At 34.8% G+C, this 26,838-nt stretch overlaps 1 pseudogene; it reads left to right on the top strand.

Moving 5' to 3' along the window:
* The first annotated feature begins 12,302 nt into the window (after positions 1-12,302).
* The window catches only part of LOC128598354 (ubiquitin domain-containing protein UBFD1-like), a 34,243-nt pseudogene continuing 19,707 nt past the window's right edge, over positions 12,303-26,838 (top strand).

The raw sequence follows: 26,838 nt of genomic DNA, 5'->3' as shown, positions 1-26,838 counted from the left end.
GCATAATAAACTCGGGCCTTCATTTCAAATGTAGTTGATTAGGCGGCTGGACATATTGTTAAAATTGTGTTGCTGCAAGAGCAGGAGTCCGTCCACAGTGTTTTTGGTAACTCACACACCATGAGCACCACTCGCCATTACACCAGCGAAAAAAACCTTTTTATGATCCATTGCACTAACACAATTCTGAATTAACAAGATACAGGCAGGTAGCTTACTCTTCTAAATCAAAACACATAAACACTAGATAGCTCTCTCTAAAAAGAGCCTTCTTAAAGAGTATGGTTTAGAAATTAGCTGTTCTTGTGAAAGGGGAGATTAAAACTAAACAACGCATAAAAATATTTATTCTTCACGTCAATATATATTAAATTATACATAATTTACCATTGGCACAAGAATGTAGAAGTAAAACTAAACTCAAAAGCACAAAACTAAAAATAAAAGTCAGGATACAGTATACAGTGTTATTTTTTGACAGTAACTTTGTTATCTACAGAAATTATAGCCGGAGAGCACCCAAATGTGATTCCCAATGTTATCATATGTTGCTCTCAGGACATTCGTCACTTAACACATGACACTGTGCCCAAGATCAAGGCAGCCAGTTAGGTGTTGCTGCCTAATTCACTCACTGGGTGCATGACCAAACACTATGATATAGACTCCAAATTATACCTGACATTGAATTCCAACATTTGACGGCTTAGTATATTGATTTGAATAATTAAAATATCAAATATTTTCGATGCAAAAGTGAAGTTAGAACCTGAACTGAACTGAGAGAAGAAGGAAGTTTGTGTGAGACCTGTGTTGGCGCACGCACACGTGTGTCTTTATTTCTGTAACAAAAGAAAAAGAAACCTCTGGGCTCCGGATTGTATTGTAAACATTAAATTTCTTGTTAAGCATGAGAACAGAATAAAAGAGAAAGGAGCTTTAAAGGACAAGAAAGAATGAGGAAAGACAACATTTTATATGGTCAAAATATCAAAAATGTTAAAAAATAAAGTGATGCTTTAAGCAATTCAATTTGAAATGTTTATAAACCAAGGCAAGAAAAGTATATAAATGGCCAATAATGTTAGGGATGGTTTTTGGGTGATGGTTACCCTGTCCCCCAGGATGGTGAGTGCTGTTTAGGTCACAGAACAGTGATCATATCTTCTATGCGATTCATGATCACATTAAAAAGTTGATAATTGGGCTTAGGGATCCTGGACAGTACTAACCCTAAAAGAATCAAATTGAAAACCCCCATTTGAATAAAAAGCTAAATCATCAACTCCAACATAGCAGACAGTGTTCTGACTGAGAATCAGAAACTTGTATCTGGGCAAGTCATTTTGAAACCACATAAGGGTTTTACAATCCCTGTAGTGTAGCTCAATAAAAAGAAAGAAATACAAGAAAAGCAGACTGTCCGTCTCTCTGAGAGAGAAGGGCCCTTTCCTCCAGGCTCCATCTTGGTGAAGAAACATCTTGGGTGCATCTTTAAGAAACGGCCATCAGTCTCTCTTAAATGAGTCGCACGGCAGGGAGTGTGTTATGAGGACACTTCCTCTATTTGGAAAACTATTTTTCTTGAGAAGTCCTTTATTATTTGGAGTGAAAATGTGCCTACCCATTGTTTTTAGTTCTACCTTCTGAAAACACAAAATAATCAACTTTTTCTTTCAAATAAAAATTCTTCAGATATTTTAAGAAGCAATACCGTCTCTGGCTTTATGTTTTCCTCTTCAGCCCAAGGCTTAACAGTTTTGTGAACCTAATCTTTACATGGACTCTTCAAATACTGGGAAATTGTGTTTGGGGAGTATTAAATGGTCAATCTTCTTTCTTTGTGGCACCAACAGTGGGAGGTAATGTGTAACCTGTAGAATGCCAAAGAGACACGGCCACAGACTTGTGTCCTCTGCATCTGGAGCTATACTGCTGTAAGTGCAGAGAGGTGTGGATTTTCTTAGAGCCATAGTTGTAGGTCTGATTGCTTAACTTTCTCCAGGTACATCCCACACTTGTTTCCATAGAACTTGTAGCCAAACAAAAATCTCCTATTTGCAATGCAGATTTCCACTCATCCTGCAAATATGTTATTAATTTTTGAAAACTAAAATGCAACCTTCTTTATTCAATCCTCCCCCATATACTTGTTAGTAATTGTCCACCATAATAATTCTTCTGGATCTTCAAGTCCAGGCAAACTGAATTTCTTCACGTAAACACCCACATTATCCTCTCCTCTCGTTCAAGGTTTTTTGTGTTTTCTGTTTTCTCTTCCTGAAAGACTCATTCCAATTCCACTGTACCTCACTCAGCTCAGACTGCTGCTAAAATATACAATAAACTGAGTGGCTCAAACACCATTGATTTCTTATAGTTTTTGAGGATTGAAGTCCAAGATCAGGGCCCCAGTAGCCTCAGTTTCTTGGTGAGGGCCCTGTTCCTGATTCACGGACAGCCATTAACTTTGTGTCCTCATGTGGAAGGAAAACATCTAGTTAGCTTTTTATCCCCCATATAAAAGCACAAACCCCATGCACATTAGTTCCCCTCTCATGGCCTAATTACTTCCAATAAGCCCTACCTTCAAATACCATTATTTTAGGAGTAGGATTACAATATACAGATTTGTGGAATGCAAATATTCAGTACATACTGAATACAAACCTGCCCACACCCGCTGTTCTTAATTTCTGTTAAATGGCTTGCTAATGTTTGCACATTCTTCTGCTCCACCATTGAAGATCCTCCTGGAAGGTCCTAATAAACAGCCAATTGTATGTTATTTATATACACCAAAGTGCTTCTTGTTCAAATTCATATTCTCAAACAGGCAGCATTGGTCTCCCATGTTACCAGAGCATGTTTTCCTCCCGTGCTGTAGTCCAGGCAGAAATCAGGGGGCCTGAGACCTAGAAATCATTAGTACGTAGCTGCGGATCAGGGAAGCCGGTGTGTCAGAATCTCTACCTGTCTCCAGCCATCTTCATTTTTGATATTCCTTAAGGTAATAAACAAAAAATAGAAAAGGGCCAGGCATAACCTACAAAATTACATTAATCTATGCCTTTCAGCTAATACTTGTTTCCTACATTTTAGGTAACATTTTGATTTGCATTGGATCTTTATAACTATATTACTTTCTCCGAAGTACAACACATTTTGCTAAAAAACATAATAAAATTGAAATATATCCATGCTATTCTACTAATGCAACTTAAAGGAACATGAAAATACTTTGACCCAATTTTTTAGTGTGTCCATGTAATCGGAGACTGTGTACAAAATGGAGCTTCAAGGTCAGTCAGATCTTTGGTAGCTGTCTTAGTTTAGATTATTATCACATTATTCATTAGTAAAGTGAAAATATTAGCATAGCCTTATCATAGTTCTTGTGACAATTAAATAAACTATATTAGTAGCTGTTACCATCTGCATCAATTTGTTGTTTGGCTTCACTGTTCAGAAAAGGTTTTTCCTAAAAACTTACTCTGGAATTTTACATAGGGCTAATATTTAGATTACCATCATATTATCCCAGACTAAGCATTAAAAAAAAAAAGACAATCCTTCTTATTCAGACCTTAATTTCTTTTTCACTTTCCTGATCCATCACAGTTTACAAAAAATAGGCACAAAACCACTTCAATAAATTTTATAATTCCAAAAAATAATTCAACTTCATGTATGCCAGGAATTGGCAAACTTTTTTTATAAAAGACCGTACAGTAAATATCTTCAGCTTTGCAGACTCTTCCATCTGTATTTCAGCTAATCAATTCACTTATAGAAATAAAAATAGATAAGGAAGTATATACATGACTAAACATTACTGTCCTCCAATAAATCTTTATGCACAAACACAGACAGATTGGGCCTACAGACCCTAGTTTGCCAACCCCTTGACTATGAATCTGAACTAACTTAAAAATGTCAGTTTACATTCATATTTTCTGCCCTGTTTGACCGTACTATACTTTCATATTTAAACTTTGATGTGTTTGATATAAAGAAAGCATAGAAATTATACATTCTACGTTTAATTTAATAAAATGACTGGAGAATGGCTTCTCCTGTTCAGCATTGTATTTGTAATATTCATTCACGAGGAAGGATATAGCACATGAGGTTTTTTTCAATATTGAAAAGATAATTATCCTATCTGTGTTGATTATTTCCAAGTTGTGGTTATTTTCATATAGGTCCATGAACATTCTTGTGCATTTCTTTTTATAAAAACACATAAATGAATTCTGTGGGAGAGGAATTGCTGGGTTAATAGGTAATACCTATGGTCAGCTTTAATATTTACAGACAACTTGTTTTCCAATGTGACTGTAAGAATTCACATGGATAAAAGTTCTACTTTCTTTACATCATCACCCCAAATTGATAATGTTATTACTGTTATTAATTTGAAAAATCCTCATGAATCTTTAGTCCAGGGCCAACAGTATAGTTTCTACTTTTTCTTTCTTTTTCTCACTTACCTACTTCTTGACACTGCCTTTGATTTATTTCCATCCCTGAAAGTCATTTTTCACCTGGATTTTTCAAAATGATTGCTTATAAAAAGACAGATGAATATGCTTCAAGCCCTTACCCCTGAGACTCCTGGTGTGCATCTGTGGCAGCTTAGTGGGGATCACCTCAGGCAAAGAACCCATCAGACAGGTCATTATGTCTCCACACTGTGCAAGTAGCATTATATCTTAGAACAATCTACTAATTACCTACTGTTCTGGCTCACAGTTACACACACATATGTTATGTTACCTAAGCATAACATGGAACTTAGTCCATCAAGGTTCAGACAAGTGCAAGCTCTTGTGTCACAACGTGAATATCAGACATATAAGAATGTCAATTTTCTCACCTACAAAATAGAAGCCATAAAGATAATTCCCAATGTTGTGGGGATGATGACATATACCATGCATCTGATTAGGCATCCAGTGTTTATAACCTACTAAATAAATAGTAGTTATCTGTATTGTTGTTGTTACACCCAACTTTTCTCTGTGCCTGATTGCACTTTTCCTTTTTACGTTAGGGGAAAGAGTTCAAGACCAGACTGAGTTTTAGAGCATGTCTACTCTGTATACTCAAGTCCATGTAGTCTGAGGGGAAGAGCAGCTCACGTTGTTTCTGTCTTCTACAGAGCTGAATCTAAGCACTTTTTCAGAAGATAATACAGTTCTATCTCCTGCATTCAATATCATCTCCTCTTCCAAATGCCATCCATTCAGTCCTATTTCTGCTAAATGTGCATATGACTTTTTTGTCCATGATTTGCAATGTGGTGAACATGGAAAAATCTGTCTACATCGTTTTCTACAATCCTTCTGGAAAAGACATAGCCTGCCCAGCTTTACCTAATGAGCCACTTCCAAATTACTTTGTGGTGACTACACCAAAAATATTTACTTTATTGGGCTTCTACTCTTCCTCTTTCTCTAAAAGGAAAAATAGAACTCAGAAAAGAACGTGTAAAGAACATATGGCATTTCCAACTCTGTCTCACTGACAGCTTTTCAGCTGCTCAGATTAAACAAGCGGAGCCCTAGATTTTCACGTCAGGCTTTCAGCATTAAGTGCAACATACACTGGGCTAACCATCAATTTGCATTCAATTCATATAGAACCTCAGGCACTTGTTTAACTTGTTTAAGATTTTTTTAGGCGCAATGCCTCAAGGGCAATAACCAATTCCTATGCCCTTTTATGTTTCTGCACTCCCTAATTTAGGGATAAACTGGTCTGCAAGTGTTTATTACAGATTATGTGATACATTGTTTAATAAAATAAAAGGCTTACAAATATTCATGGACAAAATATACTATGACTCAAAAAGTGTGCTTAACTTTAATGTCTCCCACTCAGAAAATATTTGTAATGTATTTTTTGCTCATCTGCATCGAAATTACCTCTATATTGTCACTGAAGAATAGCAATCTGGTATCCTCATGGAAATATATACCTAATATCAACAGAAAAAAAAACTGCTGACATTAATTTATGTCTGTGTGTATGTGTTTTTAGAGAAAAAAGTTCTTGCTATGTATTTTTATGTGAGTATGTGTTTTTAGAGACAGGGGTCTCTCTATGTATTCTCAATGGGGTGATGCTATTGCGCTAACATACTAAGACCAGTATGCCACAAAGTACAAACTTCCCACCGTAATTTTTTTTTTATTTTGTAGTTGTTACACTTAAAATTTAGTATTGTTTTCAATAGGAATTCAAAAATAGAAACTATGATTCATGACAATAAAGCTTTTAAAAATATGATTGAACAATTTGTAAATTATATTCAACTTTTATGTGAATGTATTCCCTTTTTTTACAGACACCTCGTTCCATAGCTTCGAAACTCCAAATGTGGGGGATAACACTCTTCTTCCTGATCCAATTCATAGGTCTTAACATATGGGGATCTTTGAAGAATGTGCTCTGTGTGTCCTTCTGATCCTATGGAAAAAGCTCCGTGCTCAGTTTAATGGTCAACACTTGAAAAAAAAGATGCAGATATAATGTTAATGATATATTATTATTTAGTCTCATCTGTAAAGGAATTTCCAAGGTAATTTTCCTGAGTATTTATAAACATCAGAAATGGATAATTCAAGAGGTATATTTTTGAGATCATTATTATAAAATCTACCTGTAAGACTGTCAAGAAAACTTTCATTTAAAAAATGATCAAAATTGAAATGTTAACATTCACACAATTTGAACAATGAAAGTTTATTTAACCTTTGAACTTTAAACCTCATATTAATGACTAATCCTATGATACAGTTTTAGAAACTTATCCACTCTACTTTTTCAAGATGAAGCACAGTAAAAGATATACTTACAGCACATGTTTACTTTTTGTAAAGTTAAGAAACCCAACACATATCCAGTCAGGATCCCTTCTTGTCCTTGGCACAAGATCCAATAAAATTGAAACCTCTAAATCCATGATGAACACAATTTAGGAAGCTCAATCACTAGCAGGAGACTTTTCATTAACATTCTCAAGTTTCTGGATTGGCAGATTCTTTTAAGCCTTAAGAATATGTAAGAGTGAAGTTATAAATTATAACAAATAAATATATATATCAATTAGATATTACATATTACGTTATCTTTAAATTAGTCGTCACTGATAGCCACAAATAAATAATACATTGGGTTATTTCTCTTCTCCATAGATCTATAGTAACATAAAAAAATAATATAGTTAAAGGAGTATAAGAAATAATTGCTCTTAAAAAAATTATTAGGGTCAAATATATTAGATAGTTCAAGCAGCTTAATAGGGTACTTTGTCTTGAATTCTGTGCAGATACCACAGACATTTTATTCAAAAGTGAAACCAATATATCTCTCCTTGCTAGATGACATCAATATCTCTTACTTCAGTTCATGCACTGCAATTCATTCAGCAACATTTATTGAACATTGACTACATGCAAAGGAGAAAAAAAGAAAAACCTAGTGAGTTAAGTTGTCTCTTGGTAAGGCCAGTGATTGCACTTTCCCTTAGGAAGAGTATTATTGCTCTTTTCAAGCTGATTAATATCTGACCTAAACAACTGTCCAGTTTTAGATTTCTGAAAAGTGTATATTCTACTTTGACAAATTTTTATTTCCAGATATTCTAACTCAAGTTGGAAAACACACTTACACATCGAGATTTCACAATAAATTTCAGAAGAACCAAAGGAATTTTCAATGTGAAGTAAAAGGCAACACATGTCTATAGAACACCTATGGAATATTATATAACTCCTACATAATATACAAAATATTATATGACATATATAGAATATTACTTTGTTTTGGAGACTGTAGCCAATCCTAACAAAATATAGGATCTTTGTCAAAGCCTTTTACTGTAAGAAGCATTGTGTAAACAGAATTTTTACAATGACTAGCAGTTATCCACAGTGCCCAGGTTAGTGTTTGTTCTGAGACAGACAGGAATCTAAAACTGGAAAACCCAAAGCTTTTGCTATTTCTATCTTCCTTTTATCCCATCTCTTCATTTCATGTTTTCCTTGGCACCCTTGCTTTGTTTGTTTTATTTGTCAATGCACTTGGCAAAAAGTTTTCATTGCAGCCAAACTAGAATCATTTCAGTTCAAGAAAATGCCCACTCTGATTTTTTTCAGTAGGTGGATTAAATGGCACAAAACTGCCAGACAATGGCCGTTAGTGTGGGAAGTGGAAAACGAAGTACTATTTTGAGAGAAGAAGGAATCATACTGGGCCAAGGACCACTTATAAGGGTGGCTATTGTACTCATCAACATTACATTTACTTAATTTGTTAAGTGTTTTCCCACCTTCTACAAATATTTAGACATTTATTTTTCTCCAATTCTAATTAGAAGGCAAAAACATACTAATGCTGCAATAGTAAACAAAATAAATCTTCCAGAATTAAATTCAAGGACAAAGTAATTTCATGTGATTTGAAAAATATAAAACAATAGGACAAAATTGTTGTCATATCATTATAAATTTCCACAAATATTAATAAATTTATCCATAAGCATGAATAGCATATTAGATGAAAATAAAAATAACAAATATATTTTTATAGCAAAGTGTTTAAGGTCTATATTATTTTGCCTGCCAAGGAAACTGATTCAATAGATAAATAAGCAAATGAAATGGGAAGAAAATACCATTAATAAATGAACATGAATTTTTCATTGACTATAATTTATCTACTTTCATTACCACAGATAGAAGGTCAGTCTGCTGCCCAGTTGTTAGGTCCATGTGTCCACAGAAGTTCTGTCCAAAATGAGTTATGAGGTCTTGTGATAATTTGATTTTAAAAAGTAGAATTTCTGTAAGGCAAAGTGTCTCAAATGATATTTCTGTTTTGTCTTTGCTTTACACATTTACAGTCATCAAACCAAGATAATAGAATCATGTTCTCTTCTGTGTTAATTCCTTTAAAAATGCATTATCTTTATATTTTCTAGCTTCAATAATAATTAAATAGCACTGGCCTTGTACTCGTTTTGCAAAAATGGCACAAATTAATTGACATGCCACTTTTAATCACTTCACATTTGAAAGACTTTATATTATCTTATTTTCAAAGATGATTAAGTTGGTTGAGCTCATAGCAATATTCTATCTTCTGCGGGCCATTGATTTTTTTTTTTTTTGATGAGACTTAGAGCAAGCAAATAAATAGCTATCATATTCTGAGACTTCTGCATGCTTATTTTTATTTCTAGCCTATGAGATCTGTATCCCCCGCAGGTCGCCTATTTATTTTAACTGCAGGTACAGTTTTTGTGTATAAAATGAGTTTATCAGGAGATAAGACAAAGGCTTGGGAAGATTACTAAAACATCTGATTATCTGAGGCTCACGGTTCAATCCAGACAAAAGTATTTATTAGGAAGTCTCACTATGAGGATGAAACTTTAGGCCAATTGCTGGAAATACAAAGGTGAAAAAGACACTGCTAATAAGAATCTTAGAATGTAGTAAGAAGATAAAAAAATTCGAAGCAGATGTTTAACAATAAGGAGGAGAAGAAACAATAAAAATATGATATAGGGCGGCGCCTGTGGCTCAGTGAGCAGGGCGCTGGCCCCATATGCCGAGGGTGGCGGGTTCAAACCCAGCCCCGGCCAAACTGCAACCAAAAAATAGCCGGGCGTTGTGGCGGGCGCCTGTAGTCCCAGCTGCTCGGGAGGCTGAGGCAAGAGAATCGCGTAAGCCCAAGAGTTAGAGGTTGCTGTGAGCCGTGTGACGTCATGGCACTCTACCTGAGGGCGGTACAGTGAGACTCTGTCTCTACAAAAAAAAAAAAAAAAAAAAAACAGAAAAGAAAAAATACGATATAGTAAAACCTAAGAGTAGGAGCTATTATGCCACAGAGGAGAAAGTCTTTGCATAAAATGGTGAAAATGTGTGAGAGGAAAGAATGTGTGAACTGAAATTTGCCAGCCTCCTTACGTGCAGGATCAAATGATAAGGACTAGTAGTTTGACTTCATCCTTTAGATGTTTTTGAGAAATTATTACTTTTTAGTGATCAAAAAAACTTTATTAAATTAGCTTTAGCCTTCACCCTTCCAAATCTACTCTATGTAAAAAATAAACAGTACCCATGCATAAGATTAGTCTTGCCAGCTTAATATGTATAAATAAGTATGGCAATTATTAAATAAAATATTTATTTCTAAAAAGGAGAGCGAGAGAGAAATCAAAGCAACCTGAAAATGCATTGGCCAATTCTTGTCTTAGTGACACAAAACTGCCCTGTAAGGAATACTGACCAGTGAGTCAGTTAAGTTTGTACTTCGACTTTAAAATTAAACTTAAAATGTATTCATTCTTTTATCTTCTAATGAAAAATAATCTACTCTTAGAAACAGCATAAACATCATTATGGTCATCTAGCTCCAACATTAAAATATGGGCTGAGTTATAGTTTACCGTAATAACCTAGCTAAGAAACCTTTGAAAATTAGCAATGGATCAATGTATTTGTATAAGTTCAAGGCTTTATCTAAGGATAAAAAGAAACATGGAGTCCTTAACCTCCCTTTCAAAGGAACATTGAAATCAAACATTTTAGTTGCAACTAGTAAAGACATTCATGCAGAAATATTTCTTAACACATTTCTCTTCACCGACACTTTGTCCATTTTCTTTGTAATCCTCTTGTTTCCACCCTATGTTAAAATTCTTCATTCTCGCTCTCGCCCTCCCTCCCCTCCTCTCTCCTTCTCTCTCCCTTTCTCTCTCTCTCCTCTCTCACCCTCTCTCCTTCTCTCTCTCCTCTCCTTGTTCCCTCATTTCTTCTATAAATGAATGTCTCCCCTCCCATAAAATAAAGCCAATTAGTGCCAGTAGAAATAAAATGGAGCTTTTTACTAAAAAAATAAAATCTTAAATGAAATATTTTTAATAAAAATATCTTCAATTAATTCAAGGTAGATTAAAGACTTGAATGTAAGGTACCTAATTAAAAATAAATGCGGCATGCTCTTACTTACCTGTGGGAGCTAAACGTTGGCTGCGTAAGGACGCACAAGAGTGGTGTAATGGACACTGGTGGCTCACAAGGGGATAAGATGGGAGGGAGGACGGAGGGATGAAAAATTACATACCGGATATAATTAACAGTATTCAGGTGGGGGGTACACTAAAAGCCCAGACTCTTCACCACTGTACAGTATAGATACATATAGAATTCAACTTGTTAGTACTAAATTAAAATTACAAGGGAGGTGGAAATCTGTGAAAATGTTCACATGGTTAAAACATTTCTTTTAAATATTTTAATTTCAAAATATATTTCTACAAACATTCCTTTTAAAACTCGCACTTCACATAAGATATTACAAAATTGTGTGATCATTTATTTTTAGCCATAAAAACATCCTAGGAGAGGCAGTCAGCCAACATTTATCCAGCTCTTGAGCGTGGAGCCACTCAAGCCACACGCGGAAGTACCACGTTCCTGCAGTGGCAGGCGTTGGCGCCTGCAGCAGTGACCTGACCCCCTTCCAAAGTCTTTTCAAGGCGTAGTTCATCTGCATCCCAGAGGACTGTCCAAGTTTACCTGGTGACCATAAAGCTCCACTGTCTCGAGCTGCCCTTCCATCTTCTCCACTTGAAGGCTTCATCCACAATTTCTTTAATAAGGTTTACACTCCTTTTCTAAATTCACACACTCTGGGGTCCTCTCCCTGAGCCTTAGGGTATCCCTTACCATTCCCCTGCCATCTGTATAGTTAGTCTCCAACCACAGCTAATTGGAACATGACTGACATGCCTGTAAAGCCTTCTCAGACGTTAGACAAAACAGAAGATGGATAGATGGTTGGACAAGTGATAGATAATGCAAGATAGATATTAATAATAGGTAGATTAGATTAGATTTGTACATATGTATTTTATCACTTTGTTTTGTGCAAGTGAAATTAAATACATATTAATGAATTAAACCAAAGACATCAAAGTGCATTTTGCTCTCCTACTTAACTCCCTGAAAGACATCTAAACAATCCACACAATTCAGCATGACACTGGGTATAGAGAGCATTTAGTTAGTAAATTTAAAAGATCTGCATAAAAATATCACAACTTGATAATATTCAGGACATTTCTTCTTCCATTAGAGGACATTTCTCATTATTAACTGTTTTGAAGTCAAAGTTTCTTTTCCTCAATGATCCAAAATAACAAGTGGCACATATTTCTAGTCAAGCCTGCTGAGAATATAAAAAAGGCAAGAAGATGATCCTTTCTCTTCTTTGTGATCCAAGAAATGAACGTGCCAGTAGATGGTTATACGGTATGTAAATATGGATCTTCCACTTACGTAGTAACAACTTCTGAGATGTACTTATTTTCACCTTAATTACCTAATTCTTTAAAAATATCTCACTTTAATCTACTATTTTATGAAATAATTATTAAATTCGGTAAATTATGATACTCATTCACCTCAAAGGAAGTTTAATATGACTATACACTAAGAAGAAAATACTCCAATTATAGGATTACTGGGAAACCAAGTTAAATCAATCCATGTAACTAAAACCTAACTACAAGTATGCCAAAAACTTCATTAATACTACTAATTTATATTAACATAATAAATTTAAAAATCTCATTGTTTTATTTAAAATTCTGTTTCACCATCACAATAGAATTTAACTCAACCAATATCAATCCCTATAAAGAATTGAAAAGTATCTCAAAATTCCTAGAAGGTATAATATTTTTGAATAAATTATAGTGTTATAGAATATTAGTAGTTAAATATATACAGAAGAGATTATATTATTTTACTGAATAACATGAAGGAAACCTACAATCAGAAACAGTTCAAGTTTTTTTTTTAATAGTAAAGCAATCTAAATTATATACCCCCTCTCTAACGTGTATTTCTATGTCAGAACTGCTTCATAAAGAAGATTTCTTTTAATACTTGTAGTAACAAATATCCATGGAAAGATTATTGAAAAACATTATGATTAATGTTAATGGCAGAAAAAAGATTTTAAATTATTATGTGTGCTTCTGTGGATATTCTCAGAATTAAAGTTGATGTAAGTAAGACTTTTACAAAGGCTATCAGTGAATATATTTATGTATGTTAAAAATAAAATATCTAGGAGTGAGGCCAGGCACTGTGGCTCATGCCTGTAATCCTAGCACTGATTTAATTGAAACTACACTAATACACATACTCATGTGTATCAGTGGGAAGATTAACCACATACACTTAAATTCATACACACTGTGGAAATTCTACATTCTGTTAGACTGAAAATAGAGCAGTGGGAAGATCAATACATATCGTATTTTCAGTAGTGAATGAAGTCTCTAGACACTGCAGCCAAGTTGTCAATGATGATAGCTGTCTCTCCTCAGTATCATTTGACACATGTGTTTGGTTAAGTTATGTCTAGATCTGTACTAAACTAGGACTTTATAGATAAAAATCTAAATAAGATAGCATAAACTTTTTTTTTTTTTTTTTTTGGCACTTTTTGGCAAGGGCTGGGTTTAAACCTGCTACCTCCCCTATATGGGGCTGGCGCCCTACTCCTTTGAGCCACAGGCATGGCGCTACAGCATAAACTTTTAAAGTCAAACTTTCCGTACTACCAATCATCTACTCCTGACTCTATTTAGTAACTGCATTCTTCCATTTGGATCAATTATTCTATTAATTATAATGTGTTATATTCATAAATTTTTTATGCATAGTACTTTGTTTCTATTATAATGTTTTATAATCGGAGAAGGTAGTTTATAATAATAGTCTATAAATGATAGCTTAAAAATAAGTTACAATTTGTGGAAGGTAATCTCTCTAATCTACATATATATCAAAAGAATAAATGCATGCCTTTAGAAACTCAGGAATAATATATCTAAAAATTGATATGCTCTAAAACAAAAATTCTCATGGTATGCAATGAAAATATATTTATTATTAACAAAACCTTTCCTAATAAAAGCTACTGAAATTGTAACCTTGTCTTAAGACAATATTGTCTTTTCACAATGCACCTTTCTACAGCACAAGGAATGAGCTAAGTAACTACGTCCTCACCTTCTGTGCCATAATGATTTTACTTTGGGCCTTTCTTAGATTACGATAGCCTACGTAAAAAAAGGTGTGCTCTCTACAAAACATCAAATTCTAATCATTATCATTATACTTTTACTGAAACAAACAAACACAAACAAACGCAGTGTCTTGGAACAACTGCTAAAGGAAACGTTTCTCACAGTAAAAACAAAGTTTAACCCTGGATGCCCATGCTCATTCAGATCTACCCAGGGCCTGCACTATTGATGGTATCTCCTTGAGAAAATCCACAGATGCTCCAGATAGATAGATAATGAGCTCATCTTCATAATAGTATAAGATGAAAAGACTTCTTTCACTTTTTCCTAAACATGTTTCTGATTAGTAAGTACAGTAAATTATTTTCAGTAAATAAAATTATTTCACATGTTAACATATATATAATCTTTATTTCTTACTAATATTATACAGCAATAGCAGCTAGAAGTTTCTTATAAAGTTTCTTTGGTCTCCAGCCAATCTACCAAAAATTTAATTATCTGTTATTAACACCCTGTTAAGCTAATTAAGAGAACATATTAAAAAATTCTATAGTAAATTTTACTTTTTGCAAAGCAGATTTCTTTGAATGAATTATGCCAGACTTTTGAAGTTAACATAAATTTATTTTATATCGTTTGTCAATGTGGAACTTTTAGTGAATTTCCAACATTAAGTTCATGCTTTTAGACATGATCTATGCAAGTTTTAACAAACAACAGAAAATATTACATGAAATTATAATCATAAAATGCATTTATTTATTTCTGCAGATACTTACTGATTGTCTTCCATATACCTGAAATTATGAGATTACAGCTATGAAAACAAAAATGAATGAAATACAAGTTTTTTTTTCTCATGAAACTTACATTGTCATAGGTGAGGGAAAAACAAAATCATATGAATTAATTAGTAGAGTTATTTTATTATGCCAGAGTATATTTAAACTATTTTAGAAAATAATTTTTCAGCAAATGGATAAATGAGATGGATCAGCATACAGGTAACAAGGAGTGCCATAACCTTGGTGTCTATTACTGGAATATTTCATCAGCAAAATATGGAAGGACTTATATAAAACGTGATCCAGCAGTCAAATGCAGCATTCTAAAGGCACATGCAGGAACACAGGTGTATTGTAATAGTACATTGAGTCAAAAAAAATTGGGAACACAATAAAGTTATAGCGCAATACCACTTACGTATTTATATAAATTTAAATACATATTTAATCAAAACTATATTCCATAAGTTCTAATAAAATACCTATACTAACTACATGTACCAAACACTAGAACACTGTCCCTAAAGAATCAAGTAAGGAAATGACAGCAGAGAACCAGAAAGAAAAGGAAACAGTGAAATAGAAATAATAAACAATGAAACAAGAGAAGGGAGTAGTACACGAGATTTTGGGGTTTTTTATTATTATTAAATCATAGCTGTGTACATTAATGCACAAGATTTCTAATAGTATTCCACGGATCGGAAAATATTTCTAACTAAACTCTCTGTGCCTGAGATCTACAAAAAGTACAAAGATCTAAATCATATAACTATATGATCAGTTTGCTAAAAATTAATTCAAAGCCCTGCCCAACAATGTCATTTGTATTCAGGAAATAGATGTAAAGTGTTGATAAGCTACTGGTTTTCTTCCTTGGAGGTGTCAAAAATAATAAAAGTTTGCTAATATTCTGTATTAATGAAAATGTACGAAAATAGACATTCTGTAAAGTGTTGGCAAAAGTATAAAATCATGCAATATTCTTGAAGGCAAGCATTTTAAAGGAACATACTCTATAACCTAGTTATTTAAGTTCTAGAAATATATCGTAAAACTAAGCGTACAAGTATGATTCTAAAGATAACAGCTGCATTTCTGTTTGTGGTATAGCAATATTACTCCCTATATACGAAGTCTGCTAAAAACAGTTAAAAATTCTGGATAAAATTTGGAATTTTATATTTTTTTAAAGGATACTTCCTGAGAATTTTGTAGAATAAACTTAAAGAGGAAGAATTTTTAGGAGAGTCAAAAATTTGAGTCAGTGATTGCCGGTGTGTTTTCTGTATTTCCTTTTGAATGGATTTCCCCACAAGGCAAGCAAAGTCGCGAAGGAACATGCAAAATCCAAACTATGATAGAAACCCTGATATCTCTTTGCATGTAGGAAATAAAGTGAGAAATCTTGGTGAAGTAAATACCCAGAGAAGGGAGTACCCTAATTTCATGTATGAACACTGAGTGAATATATGTAAGCTCTCAAGTTAAGACACTGCACTTAGGGTTTAACAGGATTCAACACAGTATGCGGGATAGGGTTTAAAGTGTGAATAAAACACACTAGTGAAATACAATTATAACATTATAATGAGGTGGGCTGACATATATATATATACACATATGGTAAAAGTATAGTGAAATGTGTAGTAAATCAGATCATTTGTAAAATATTTGTAAAAATCTCTTCTGCTAGAAGTATATCACATTTCTTAAGCCTAAATCCTTCCAGGAAATGAATAGAAAATATGCTACCTTAGTGGAAAATCCATGAATTCAAACAAAGAAACAACAACAACCACAACAACAAAAACAGTTTAAATCCTTGTTAAAGGCATGAAACTGTCTAGCATGCTCTACAGGGATACTAGATGTGTAAGTAATTAAATAGCTACTCTTTTCATACCATTTTTAGGCTGGAGCTACTATCTATGTGTATTCAATCCATTGATTCTCTATAAAGAAATTTTTTTTCTTATGCATCACCTTGCACATGGTCAAATATGATTACTTTAGCTTCTACACTTTGTCTCCTGTTCCATGCACAGGCTCCCATCTGTAAATTAAGTATCTGAATATAATTTTCTGAGAGAGAATCAGATTGCTCTCTCTTGCCTAAAAATGAGCTGTTTTTGATTAATGTGTCTATACTGATCCGAGTAGATATATCCAAAGAAGAGGCCCTGTGGTATAATCACTGTGCAGGAACATTCACCCAGAAGAAATGGCTTGGACTAATCAGGAACTACGAGCCCGTCATCATTCATCTGAGTAACATATTTAGTAGGACATTTAATACTCTAAAGGAAAATGGGTGAAATTACCACTGTTACAAAAATAAGGCAGGCACAATAGAATTCTTAAAGAGTTCATTTGAGAAAACCATGATTCATGCACTAGGCTGCTCCCAACCAGAAGTGGTGTGGAAGCTCCCCTGAAAAACACCACTGTGCCTCCCACCTCCTCCCCATCCCTTCCCCTCCCCTTCCCTCCTTCATCATAATATAAAGTTGTGTTTCATTTTTCATATGCAAGTGTGAGTTACTATAAATTGGTTTCACAGTAGTACTGAGTACATTGGATACTTTTTTTCCCATTCCTGGAGGGATAGTAGGGGATAGTAGGGGGACCACAACTATGGAGCACATTGCAAGTACAAGTTGGTTCTATCATGTGTAGAACACAAATGTCGTAATGCTATAATTGGGTAAATGAGATGAAAGCTATGCTGATTAGTATGATGTAAGCACTCCAATTTTACAAATAATCAACACACTGAAATGGGCATAAATGTATTTATGATCTATGTACAAAAGGCTTAATAAAAAAAAAAGAAAAACACCACTGTGAGGTTTTATGGCATGAATACAGAAGTAAAGCAAACAACGTATTTGATTGATTATTTTACAAAGTTGCCTACTAGAAAGTTCCTAGTTATGTAATTATAAATTAGTTAGATGTTGCTGATTGGTTGAACTTCAGTTCTGTGTGTGTGTGTGTTTAATAAGAAATAGTTCAAGTTAAGTTTCCTTTATGTTTGCAAATCAAAAAAAGTTTAGGTCAGTTATAAGGCCTAACTGGATTTGTTTGTCTGCCCAGGGATTATTCAGGCTTTGTTTCCCCTTTAATTTACTTTAACACTATTTATGATTTCATTTATCATTTTTTACCTATAGTTAAATTCATGTTATTGCTGTTTAAGAGCCACTCCTTTATTCACAGACTGAAAGATTTCCTTCACTAATTTCTCCCTTTCAAATTTGTCAGCTACTTCTCAGCATTGGTGTTGAGTACAATCATCACTCAATATCTGTGAAGGGTTGGTTCCAGGACCTCCAAGTTACTGAAATCTGGAATTCTGTAGATCCTTGTATAAAATGGCATAGTATTTACACATAGCCTATGCATGCCCATACTCTTGAATACTTTAAATCATATCTAGATAACACAATATCCTGTGAAATATGAGATAGACTTTTTTTTTTTATTTTTTGAGAGACTGAGTCTTACTTTATCACCCTCGGTAGAGTGTCATGGGATCACAGTTCACAGAAACCTCTAACTCCTGGGCTTAGGTGATTCTCTTGCCTCAGCCTCCCAAATACCTGGGACTACAGACATCTGCCACAACGCCTGGCTATTTTTTTTGTTGAAGTTTGGCTGGGGCTGGGTTTGAACCCGCCACCCTTGGTATATGGGGCCGGCGCTCTACTCACTGAGCCACAGGTGCCACCCTGAAAGGAGATAGATCTTATACTAGCAAATTCTAGTAAATTTGATTACAAACAACTAAGAGTGCCAAGAGTTGTCAGATCTGAAAGCAATTATCTTATCAAGTATTTTACTGTGTCTAATTCAATGCAATGTATTATGCTACCTAAATCTTGCCAAACAAGAAAACTCTACCTGGGACAGAACATTGATGTGATAGACAGTTAAGTTCCTAATAATAAGCTACGCAAATGTCAGATTTTGCAATGACCGCCTGTCCAGATGGTATTGAGCATAAACTCTGAGTTGTATTTAACTGAATTTGCAATGTTGTTTGAAAATGTAAGCAATAAATAAATAAATAAATAAATAAAGATTGGGGAAAATTGAAGGCATGAAACTCTAAGAATTCTAGAAGAAAATGTTGAAAAAATACTTATAGACATCAGCCTAGGCAAAGAATTTATGAAAGGGACCACAGAGACAATCACAGCAACAACAAAAGTTATCAAATGGGACCTGATTACATTAAAACCTTCTGCACAGCCAAAGAAACAATCAATAGAGTGAATAGACAATGAAAATGTTAGCATGCTATTCATCCGATAAAGGGCTGATGATCAGAATCTATAAAGAATTGAAACAAATCAGCAAGGAAAAAAAAAAACATAAAAAGTGGGCAAAGATATAAACAGAGGATTTTTGAAAGAAACCAATCGAAAGCACGTCCCTACAAGACAAAAATACAAGTGTATTCAAATGTGGGGAGATGAGAGGGGAGAAGGGAAAAGTGAAAGGGAGGAGGGAGGAGGTTAGGTAAGGTTTCACCTAATGGGCACAAGGTAAGGACATACAGCACGTCCCTTGGATGAAGGGCTCAACTGCAACTTGAACTTGTACCTTAGAAACACAAACAATGTAACCTAATCATTTGTACCCTCCTATTACTCTGAATTAAAAAAGATGGATTAGTGGTTAATAAACATGTTCAAGACCTCTAATCATCAGGGATATGCAGATCAAAATCACAGTGAGGTATCATCTAACTCCAGTGAGAATGCATTTATCAAAAATTAAAAGAAAAAAAAACAGATAATGACATGGATGTAGAGAAAATGATAAGGGGTCCCACATCATGTGTCATTAGAATTGTAAATTAAAGCAAAAACATATCACTATGTACCTAGTATAATGGCTGGACCCTACTGACAATCAATATCTAATGGTTTCAAAGATGTGAAGCAACAGGAACTCTTATTTTTGCTGATAGGATTACGGAATGCTACAACCACTCTGGAAGACACTGGAGGTTTCTTGCAAATATTGTTTTACCATACAATCTAGCAATTGCTCTCCTGGCTATTTACTTAAGTGAGTGAAAAGCTTGTGTCCACATGAGAACTTGCGCACCAATATTTACAACACTTTTATTCATAATAGACAAAATGAGAAGTCCTTAGATTAGAGAACAGGTAAATACATCATAGTCTATCATGTAATGATATATTATTTATCAATAAAAATAAACTACCAAACCACAGAGAGACACGGAGAAATTTTAAGTTATTATTCCTAATGAAAGAAGCCAATCTGAAAAGGCTACTTACTGTATGATTCAAATTATATGACATTCTGGAAAAGGCAAAGCTACAGAAACATTCAAAAGATCAGTGGTTGCCAAGGGTTCATGCCAAGGGACGGAGGATCGAACAGGTTGAGCATGGAACAGTGAATTTTTAGGGGAGTAAAGCTGTTCCCTTTTATATTGTAAAGGTATTAAGCACTTTTTAAAACCCATACAGCTCAACATCACCAGGAATAACTCCTATTATAAATTAGGGAATTCTGTGAATAATAATGTATCAGTATCAGTTCATTCACTATAAGAAATGTACCATATTAATGCAAGATATTAGTCATAGAGGAAACTGCAGGAAAAGGAGATATTGGGAACTACTGTTTGTACTTTCTGCTTATTTTTTTATTCAGTAAACCCAAAATTGCTCTAAAAATAAAGTCAACCAATGAAAATTGAAGTAAAACCACATACAAGTACTAATTTATGAACCATTATATGACTATTATTTATAATTCTGAAATACCAAATATTGGCAAAGATATTCAGAAACTGGCACAAACATGATGGTTGAAGTGATAGAAGGTGTGGCTATTGAACAAAAACTCTGACGATTTCTCATAAAGTTAAATATGTACAGACTGTGATAACTCAGTACTCCCACTTCTAGTTATTTAGTCAAGAGAAATGAAATATATAGCAACTGGGCAGTGCCTGTGCTCAGTGGGCAAGGTCCCGGCCCCGTATACCGAGGGTGGCAGGGTCGAACCCAGCCTTGGCCAAACTGCAACAAAAAAAAATAGCTGAGCATTGTGGTGGGCGCCTGTAGTCCCAGCTACTTGGGAGACTGAGGCAAGAGAATCATCTTAGCCCGGGAATTGGAGGTTGCTGTGAGCTGTGATGGGACAGCACTCTACCGAGGGTGATAAAGTGAGACTCTGTCTCTACAGAAAAGATAAAAGAGAAATATATAGCAACTAAACAAGTATATGTGTGTGTGTGTGTGTGTGTGTGTAAGTATATGTTTAAAGACTGTTCTGTGCGCAAAGCTTCATATACCAAGAGAACCCAGGGTCAACGCCAGTATTAACTGAATCAGGTTAATTTTTCCATGGAAGACGTTAGGCATGAAAAATAGAATAGAATGAAGTATATTCTCACCATAAATTATTCAAAAGAAAATATTCATTGATTTTTAAAACCAACAATTTTTAAAAACACATTTGTAGTATTACAGGTGTTATTTTCTGTATGTTTAGAACAACAAAGAGATTTTAAAATATTTTTCTCACTGTGAATGATTCTCTCCTGAATGTTTGTATTGAAGTTCTATATAATATAAACATCTTAATATTTATGGCATTCTAAGTAGCTACTATTTCAGCATTGAGGTATACCAATTTTCGTAATTTAATTTTTAAATGTTTTGTTGTGAATTATAGAAGCAGCAATAAGCTGCTCTCCAAAGCAATGGAAGCATTTTTGGAACAGACTGATGAGTTTCCTTCTTCAGATCATTTCTTGGGGTAGCTATTTAAATTATAGGTATATTTGTAGGAATACTTGGTAATATAAATCTTGAAAAAATTCAAACTTATGGTATATGTTCATGCTATTTTGAAAAGAAAAAAGCTCATTTTAAGTAGTCAAGGTCTGTATTCAAGAAAAACTGTTTTCAAATACTTTAGGGTCATTTATTGTTGATTGATTAGTATGTTAGGCTTAAAAGGTGAAAGACTTCCTCTATAGCATTGAGAGACTAGTCATTTAGTATCTCTTAAAACATTTCTGTTTGATTTTTTATTTTTTTTTCAGATAAGAGGTCAAATTGAGTACAGGGAAGTGTTGAATATTAATAATATCCTCAAAGGAAGGATCAAAGCTATTTTTAGATTTGATTTTTTTTTCTAGCTCTGTATGGAGTAATTTATTTATTTTCAGAGTCTTTGGGGACTTCTTCATGGTAAAACTCCTTCAGCAGATATTATTATTATATAAAAGAAAATTTTCCTCTAGAAAATTCAAAATATGATTCAATAAATACTAATAGCATCCTTAAGGAGGTATTTTTCTGATAGCTCATTGTGCTTCAAGCCAGCTAATTCTAATGATAATTAGTTACCAAGGAAGAAATAGATCTGAAGCCTGTGCAAAAATCTAACTAATAGATAACATTTCTTCATTAAGTCCTTAAAATTTTACAGTGAGAAAACAACGAAGAGAGGTGTTCAGAGATGTTTTTAATCAACATACTTTACTTCATTGCATGAGATAAATACGCCCACATTCTTTTCGGAATCCACAACTACAGTTTTTTCTTTACTTCATAATATTAAGTGGATACAAATGTTTTAGTTTAGTTGGGTCAATTTTGTAATATTTGAGTCTGGACAGTGGGTGTCCCATCATCCTAATAGTGATTTAACATGCTTTCCATTGAGTTTTTCTTCCCTCTTGCACTGCTGTGCTCATTGGTTAGTTTCAGTTTAATAGTGAGTACAAGTTGTGTTTGTCCTTTCTTGTGATAGTTCGCTTAGCAGAATTGTCTCCAGTTCCATGAGGATTGTTGCAAAATGTATTAATGTATCTTATAATATAAGATGTCAGTGACGATCTAATGAACTTTGTGGATTCAGATTGACACCCCCTTTCTTATACATTTGGGAGGTTCTTTTATAAAATGTATTAAGCTATTTGGGTATTTTTATCTTAAATATATGATGACTAAAACTGCATGGAATGAATTGTAAAAATTATTTCATTCTAGTCATAACTGATCATCAAGCTATGTGTATATGTATATTTGTGTGGGAAAAAAAGAACAAAGAATTTGATATTAATAAAATTATTGTAAAATGTACCAATTTCCCCTAATATTAAAAATACATTAGAATTATTATAAACAACTATTGCTAATAATTTTAAATTATTTCAATAAACCATGAAAATTTATAATATCTTATTGGCAAGTAAACAAAAATGTAAACACAAGTAATATGTGTTATTGTTTATTTTTTTATGCTAAATTAAATGATTTGGCATCATGTTTTAAGTTTACCAGTTTTTATTTTATCATAGACATATTCCCTGGGCTGACTTTCATGAAAATTGTGAAAGTTTTTCAAAGTGGCAACATCATGATTGGGTATCTGCCTGTCTTATCTTTTCAGGTGACTTTATTATTAGGAGAATCACAATACAAATGACATTTTAATGGAAGAAAACTGGTAGTTAATGCCAATTATTTTCCCCATAGAAATACAATTTTGTCCATTGATAACACAATTAACAACTCTCTTGTGAAGAAGGACCAGATTTACATTGATTGTAAGTTCATTTCAGTATTCGTTGTTGCTTACCCATGTAGATGTGTGTTTTAAATTTTTTGAACCAACTGAAACATCTTACTTGTTCCTTCATACATTAACGAGTTAAATATTATCTTTGACATATGTTCATTTTATTTTTGTGTGAGAGTTTTACTTTATACTTTTTAAAATATATTGTTAGCATTATAAGATACTCTTAAACCGTTGATAGCAAGGGAGTCCAGGTCCTGGGTTCTTTCCAATGAGGCTGATATTAGCCTTCTTTGAATTATCCCAGAGCTCTCTAAGAGAATGATCCATTTTGCTGTCCATTTCTCTTCCTCTTTGAGAGTTTGGGAGCATTAAAAAGCTTTGTCTTCAATGTCAGAAATCCTTTCTTCTGCTTGCTCCACTCTGTTACTGAGGGAGTCTACTGTATTTTTCATATCTTTGAGGGCTGCAAATTCTTGCTTCAGTGCATCAAAATCTTTGGTGGTTTTGTCTTTAAATTTGTTAAATTCTTGAGACAACTTTTGAATTTCTCCTCTAATTTTAATTTCAACTTTTGAATTGCTCCTCGAATTTCTAATTCCAAAATTTCCTCCATTCTATTAATCTTATTTGCAATCCAAATTCTGAATTAGATTTCTGACATCTCGACCTGCTGTTTATGAATGAGATCTTCACTTATATCTGCCGTATGTTTCCTTGGGAGGGTTGATGTATTATGGTTATTCATGTTACGAGAGTTTTTCTGCTGCTTCTGCCCCATGATTATTCTATACCATTTGATTTTTCCCCTGGAGCTTTGTCGAGGACCCGTACAGTGCTTTGGTGTGGTGAGGCTAAATGGTTCTGTCTTGTTTTCAGCTGGTCTCTGTTCAACCCTAGTGAAACAGTTACTCTGGGTTAAAGTGTCAGCTGTGGAGAAATACCAACCATTAAGTTACCCCGCCCTCCACAGGCAATAATTGGAAAAGGAAAATCAAAACTTCCTACAACCACACACCCAGGGCACCACTTGAATAGTCCTCGGGTGATTGGCTCAGTTCAAAAGGTCCAAATCAATTGTCTTAGTCAGCACCTGTCTCAGGTGGGAGAGTTTAAAAGATATGACTTGCTCCATTGCTCCATGAATTCTGGAGGACTAACCCAGCAAATAGATTAGTTTGGGAAAGTTGATGCTTCCTTTCCCACCTTGCACCTCTTTCACTCCCAGTCACTGATAGCTCCTCAGGGCTGTGACCCAGTTGCCTCTAGTGAACAGATACTCCAGGGGTTTGCACCTGCCTGAATCACAGGGAAATCTATATCTGCTCAGCCAGGCTGCTGCGCTCTGCCTCTATCCAGTAGGGGAAGGTGAGACCTGACAACCTCGGGCACTTGATGGAGACTGGAGGGTACTCACTCAGTTCCAGCCCCACCCTGATTGATGTTGCTGACGGAGCAGAACAGAACAACTTTGCGGGAATTTGTTTCGTCCCTGCTAAAGTCCCCTGCATAAGAGAATCTGTTTTGAGTTCACAGAACCTATGCCTCAGGCCCTGTCTTTGCTCCTGCAAGTTTGTATTTGGTTACTGTCAGTCCTTCCTTTGTCTATAGGCCAAAGATCCCCTGAGGGCTGGGTGCATCTTAGGCTCAGTAAAGCCGTCCTCTGGGTCAGCCTCGCCTTGGGAATTTCCTGGCTCTGCGCGTGCATTTTCTAGTCCCCGCTCTCCACCCAACCGGTACTGCCTCAGGCCAACCCTTTACTCACAGGGCCTGTGTTTCCATCCCAGATCTGTTCCGAGGTAGTTGCCACCTGAGAAGATGCCTGGCCTCCTCTAGTTGCCCAGGGAGACAGGCTGTGTGGCTTTGGAATATCCGGGAGTGAGCCCTATTATTGCCAAAAATGGCTGCTGCTGTGTGCCTCGGGGCACCACCGCTCCAGTGTGCTTCCCTCTCAGCCGACCATCCTCTCCTCACTCCCATGCCACAGAATCAGCACTGACCATCTGCAGTCTAGGCCTGACCACACCCCTCGAGAAATCACTCAAGAATCTGGACTCCTGGGGGACAGTCCTCCAGACCTCAGAGTGAAAGTGGAGGGGAGTGCTGGGGCTCAGAATTGCAAGTACAGAATATATATAGTTTTATCAGTTTTATGCCTGGCAGGTGAATGCCATGGCACCCTAATAGGGGAGGTAGGTCCAGTTGTTAGAGGATCTCTCCCATGGAGTGTAGTGGGAAAAACTTTGAATTTTGCTCATTTGTTTGTGGGGCACTCTGTGCCATTCTCATTGGGAAGGGGACTCCCATCCGCTCGGTGATGGATTTTGTACCTTTTGTTTGTATCCTTGGGGTTGCAGGTCGCCTCAGGGGGATTGATGTGCGTTCTTCAACCTTCTCTCTTGGTGCAGCTCTAATCCACCAGGTTACTTGCTAAATTTCTGTCCTTTAACTCTCCTTCTGGATGGGAGTGTCTGTGGAAATCTGGCTTCAGTCAACTATCTTGTCTCCTCCCCCTCTCTCTGCTTCTTGCTGCACATTACTGTAGCCCTAGTGATTGAAAGGCTGTATATATATATTTATATATATATATATAGTGCTTATATAATTCAGTCAAAATTCATAAGGCCATGTCCTTCCTCCCAATGTTATGACTTTATTTCAATTGAAATGGAAAAAAGGTCCATTATTATATTTCAAGGGAGTGTGTGTTAAATAGAGTTTGGTTGATTGGTTTGAAATTTGTATATTATTTAGATCATTTTATAGGAACAGAAATTATAATTTTCAAATAATTTAATAACGAACTCTTGGAATATGCCAATTTTTAAATTTTGAGTTATTTGTAATTTACAAAACACATAAAAATAAACACAGAAATATATAACATGCTCTAGTAAGGGGCAAATATATTTAAAATAAAACTATGAATGCATTAAGAACTTATTCATATAAAATGAAGTAATTAAGCAAATAATAAGGTGCACTAGACCCTGGTCAGGAAGTGTCTATACCAGGATAGGGACTTCATCCTTGATCTTCTTCATCAAGACTGTCCAACCGAACTTCCTACAATCATGGAAATTTCTGTATCTGCATTTTGTCCAAAATATTGACTAATTGCCAAGTGTGGTTATTGGGTGCTTGAAATGTGATTAGTTTAGCAGAGGAAATAATTTTTTTAATTAATTTAAATTTGTATGGCCATATGTGACTAATATCTACTGTCTGGGACTCAGCTCTAGATCAATCATCTTGCATTAGGAAACATAAGAAGTATATAACATTTTTCCAAAGGGGTATGCAGGCAGGGGAATCAAGGCCAGGTATACTTTTCCCTAACACTGC

The sequence above is a fragment of the Nycticebus coucang genome, chromosome 11 (genome assembly GCF_027406575.1).
Source record: "Nycticebus coucang isolate mNycCou1 chromosome 11, mNycCou1.pri, whole genome shotgun sequence".
Classification (NCBI taxonomy): Eukaryota; Metazoa; Chordata; class Mammalia; order Primates; family Lorisidae; genus Nycticebus; species Nycticebus coucang.
This window is presented reverse-complemented; position numbering and strand designations above follow the sequence as displayed.